Below are 5773 nucleotides of genomic sequence, written 5' to 3' on the forward strand. Positions count from 1 at the left end.
TGAAAATCGGATTTCAAAGAACAGGTAATAGGATACAGAGGAATTACAATGGAAAACAAATACATTGCATTAGGCCCGTTTAAAATGTAGACACGCTTATCTAGTAGTATTTTGAAAATCGTATTTCAAAAAAAAACAAGGAATAAGGTACAGAAGAATTATCATGAAAACAAAACCCTCAAGATTAGGCTCGTGGTATCAATATGAATGTAAAATGTAGACACATTGATCTAGTTGTATTTCAAAAAATCGGAAATAAGGTACAAAAGAATTATCATGGAAAATAAAAACATCATCGATTAGGCTTGTGTATCACTTATGTATGTAAAATGTAGACATGTTATCTAAAAGTAGTACTATTTCAAAATCAAATAAGATACAGAATAATCATCACAGATATTTATCAATTATCAATATCATTGCATCGCATTGGCCTTGTGTACATGTGAGAATGAATAAACTGACAGATTATGTCCAGAAGAATTTAAAGTAAGAGATGAGTATAAATGATAATCAGGGAGGAATCAAGTAACATTCATGAGAAATCAAGTAACATTCACTTCACTTATTAGTGATTGTTCTTAGGCTTCTTCTGGGCCTTTTTTCTGTGAGAGAGAGAAAAGAGAGAGAGAGAGTTACAAAAACTGATAGGGTACACTAGATTCATGTAGAGGAAAATTGTGCCAAAGTGAATGAATCGGATGTGAATTTGTAACGTTAACACACTTTCTCACAATGAAATTAACTGACATTTATTACTTACTGTAACTGCATTTATATTTGATTTAATCAGTTGTATGAAGTAGAAGTATAGTGTTATGTGGTTATTACAGCAGTACTATGCATGATTGCTCTCTTCAGAGGGTGTAATCCTGCATAGTAGTGCTTATAACTACATAGTAGACTACTACACAACCCCCAATACATACCACACATAAAACAAACTCTGGTTCGAAAGTGTGACATGAACTTACCTCTGGAAGAATTCAAGGGTGCACGCTGCCTCCTCCTGATATTGCAGATTCAGAATATAGAAGGTGGAGAAACATGTCTCATAATCCCTGTTAGAAATGTGGCGAGGTTGGACCCTTCACAAACGATTAAGGATTCAATGCTGACCATCCACTTTTGATGATTACCTTGTCGCTCACCTGAAAAAAGAATTTATCATATTCAATTTAAGATATAGATCCACATGTCAACTATGATTAGATTCCTTTTAGGATTTTGTCCAAACAAAATTCAATACAGAAAAAAAAAAAACATTTAGTGTTCAAAAGTTGATTTAAATATGTATATGTTGATCATTATTACTCTAGTGAATGAAAACAAACATACCTAGTAATATCAGGCGAAGGTCACAGGTAGGCTTGGAAGACTCAACATCAGCTACAGTCGCACATCCCTTAGCAAAAGAAAAGAAAGGCACTGAACAACTCTTCATGATGTGTGTGTGTGAGTGAGAAAGTGAATGTAATCTCTGTGAGTGTGTTGTGTGTGTGTGTGTGTGTGTGTGTGTAAGGAGTGAGTGAATGTGAGTTGTCTGCAAGGTGAGTATGAAAGGTGTGTGTGTCTGCCATTGAATGATTAAAAGTGATGAGGCGGGTGTGATAAGATGTTTGTGTGAGGAATGTGTGTGCAAAGTGAGGGTGCTTGCTTTTGAAATTGTCTGTCTTATCAAAACCACATTGTTTATGGTTTCTATATATGTGTGTCTAAAGACCTAGATAGATAGATAGATAGATAGATAGATAGATACTTTATTGATCCCCAGGGGAAATTCAAGACCTGCATGTCTCTTTAATTTGGCAATCTGGAACACAGCATGGAAGGTCTATATCGGGCATATTGTCATGAATTTAGGTATGGCTCACATAAATAGACGCAGTGGACTGATGCCCACATATATGACATGTAAACATCTTCCTGTTGCATGCCGCTAGCTCAAATGAACTCCGGAGGAATACCATACACGTGTCATGCAACCACCTCTGTTATGGAAAGCTAGCTAGGCTACTAACTAGCATTAGCTTTCTAAACTGTCAACTGAAGGACTACACTGATCCGTTTGTGCCATATTGTTTATACGGCCACTGGTTTATTAAACTGATGATGCTAAGCAGACTTAGCTAGCAAACAGTGTTATAGCAGGTAAATCACGCGAGTTAAACTTTAAAAAACTACGCATACCCTACTCATACCAACACTTTTAGATGGCTTCAGATTGCAATGGAGAAACGTAAAATTTGATCAACAAGTGATAACGATAACGCATGGCTTAAGGGCAAAAGCGTAGTTTTGGCTAGCTGAATAGCACTGCTACTAACTTCGTTTCAGCAGGGTAACATTCAGAGATGTTGTATTATACAACTTGTATAAACATGACCAGTGTGCTTTCAAACGTTGTATTTCTTGTCAAAGATGACAGATAAACTCACCTTATTGTGTTGATGGGTTTGGGTATGATTCCAACGTATCGTCTTCTCTCAGCAGACAGCTTCCCATCACCAGATCGAAGGTAACGTTAAGATAACAGGAAGTACGTGTGTTCCAGAATAAACATGACGGGCGTGGTAAATAACAGTGTTGGAGCCTGATTTTACACATTTGTCTTACTAATGACTGGAAAGTCCTGTTTATTGAAGGAAACAGGTGAATAATGTTGGAATCTGGGAGTAAATTTACAGAAACTTTTTACAGTGTACTAGCAGTAGGTCAGAGGTGTTCTCTGAGGTTATGTAGCTGCTGTATGTCTGCAATGCAAACCAAGTTCTGTGGTTGTAAAAGTAGAAAGAAAACGAATTCATCTCTGATCTCTCATAACCATGTTTTTAACATGCTATACACACACACGCACACATATGGGTTGCATTAGGCTCATATAAGTCAGTGCATCTCACACGTATGTGCATGTTGGAATGGGCTACAGCTAGGTAAAACTCTTGATCATACTTATTACCCTGTAAACCCAACAGATGACACAATGTTATGTTTTGGGAATTTATTGAATTGAAAAACCGTAATAGTTCAGGAATAGGCCTAATTCACTTATTGAATGTGGTCAAGGTTACAGGACGACTGCGCCCTGAGGAGCTATACATAGGCCTATAATTTTCTCAAATATTTGGGCATTTTCTTGGTATTCTCTTCAAAAAAGTCTGTTCAAAAAAGTTGTGCTTTTGCACACCTCCTTGGGACCACAGGGTCACCAATGTCAAAGAAAGTAGGAAGCTCCCGCACACTGTCTTCATTTGCAATGGTGGTCATCTGACCGAAACGTTGCAATAAAAACCAGTACAATTGCAAATGAAGATGTGCCTGTGCCCACTATGACTCAGAGCCAGTGTATTTTGCAAGCATACACATGCTTGAAAAGGCTACGCATTGGCCAACATGTTAGTTATTTCCCTGTAAACCCAACAAACTGGTCTGGTGTCTCTGGAAATATTCACAACAGTGGCCTGTATAAGTGAAGGTCAAATGTAAGTGTGGGTGTTGGAAAATAATTCAGCTCTGATATTGTTACATTCAGTAGGATGTCTTTTTTGAAGTTTAGCACTTGATGTATTGAGATTGAAGTATATATATACTGGATTGTCATTCACCGGCTTTATGTGTGTTTGGTTTTTTGACTTTTTGGTAAGTGTTACATTCCTGGGTTACTCTGATGACTGAGAACACACTAAATGCAGAACAAGAGATGTGAGGAGGAAACCACACATGAGGCAGTTGATGTTGCTGAGAACCATTTTCAGACTGAAAATGTAGGCCTGAAGTTTCAATTACAAAAAAATACAAAATATGACATTCCAGAAACAGTTCCACTCAGATATTTCCTCGTGACTGTCCTCTTCTGACTTGTTAAACTGTCACAGCTGTATTGGTTGCAAGGATATTTCACTTGCTCTATTTTGGGATCTTTTAAAGTTGGATGCAATTTGTTAAAAAAACTAGATGTACCGCATAGCGGTACAAAATATGACCGCCGCTCAGTCCTGTACATCTGTTCCGCGAAAATAAATCACACTTCAATTTGTCTCCATATTTTACTCCATCCCCCACTCTTGAAACTTTTGTGTATGCTTGTTTGGCATGCCTGAGTGTGTGTGTGCGGCTGCACAGAAAGTAGCCTACTGGTGCTGAAAAGGTGAATAGATTGTAGAATAGCCAAAGAAGATGTAGCATTGTTATAAAACCTTTAAAATCTCTAAACAATCACAAGTAGGGCAGTTCATCACAGTTCATCCATTGCAACTGGATTGATGAAAGGTCACTTACACCTGTAGGCTACATTGTATTTGGGAAAAGCAAAAGGTATCAGCACAATGTTATTTATTTATTTATTTATTTTTTATGTATTTTTAAACAAAAACATCTCTGTCAGTTCCATGCCGTTTTCAACAGCTATCAAAAACAAAGGTCATTTTTGGATGGATGGATTTTTTGTGAATGTTTCTTCTTCTACATAAGATTTTAGTCATCTTTAGTTCATGTAATACTTTATTGTCAATGCACAAATTAAGTAACAGTAGTCTGAAACGTTATTGTTAATGCACAAATTAAGTAACAGTAGTCTGAAACGAAATGCTGTTTTACATCTAACCAGTGGTGCAAATAACTGACATGTCCAAATGGGCCTTGATGAAATGCGTCGCTAGACTGTTCATACACATTTTAACGGGCCAAAGTTGAAGAGCTTTTGTCCGTTATTGTTCGTTACAAATATAGGCTGATTCATGTTCCCTTGCATTGTGTAACTGAGGTCCATGGCTAGTCTGGCTTTCATCAGACCAAGCTCAATCTTTTAAGAAATCAAAAAAAAAATAAATAGCGGGCAGATCATCAGGTTCACCCAGCCTAGTCCATAGGCACCGATATTGTTTAATTTTCAGATTGAGATATACACGCTCTGGCTATTCTAAATGCAAAATGCATTAGGAAGTTATGACAAAACTGTAACTAACAAACTAGATCCTAATAGAAAGCTGTTAGCTTCCCTAAGCTACAGGTAGGATTATAAGGTAGGCCTATTTACAACATAAATTGTCAATAGGCTATGCTGGCATACACAAATAAAATCTCCTTTGGAAACCAATGGCTTCACTTTTACAGTATCAAGCCGGACTTAAACTGCCATATCGCGGGCTTAAAAGTTGTAATAACATTCACGCAGCTCCATGAGTCAAGGAAAGCGAATGAAGTAGCCACTTCTAAATGGGACCCACTACACAGTAGCATAAGGTGTGTTGCTAAAAAGCAGCCATAATGAAATGAAGGTGTCATTGTTTGGATACTTCACACACACGTGCTTTTTAATTTCACAGACTACAACTACCAAGCTGGAATCAAAAGCACATCGATTCCCTCTCACACCCCTGCACGCACTTAAAACAAAATAAACAGGCGTCTCAGTCTCACCCATGTATAGGAAAAACTGTATCAGACCGTTATAACGTTGGTAAATCTTCCATTGCACAGAATGATTTTGTAGCACGTGCAATAAATGACAGTCGAAAAGAAACAAACAGTGCTGCTATCAATTTGCTTGGTATAACCGCATTTATAGTTTTCTACAAATGCAATCAATCAAATGGGCCTCCATCACTCAACCAACGCTAAAGGTAACATTACCTAGGTCCTTATTGATATTACAAGATTAACGTGCCTGCAGTAAAACCAAGCATGTCCGATAAACATCCTCAGATTTATTTCGCTTCAAGAAGAAATGGGAATTACACTTCATGTGAACATCGTCCTGTCCTTATTAGATGTT

This window comes from Alosa alosa, chromosome 23 (assembly GCF_017589495.1).
Source record: "Alosa alosa isolate M-15738 ecotype Scorff River chromosome 23, AALO_Geno_1.1, whole genome shotgun sequence".
Lineage (NCBI taxonomy): Eukaryota > Metazoa > Chordata > Actinopteri > Clupeiformes > Clupeidae > Alosa > Alosa alosa.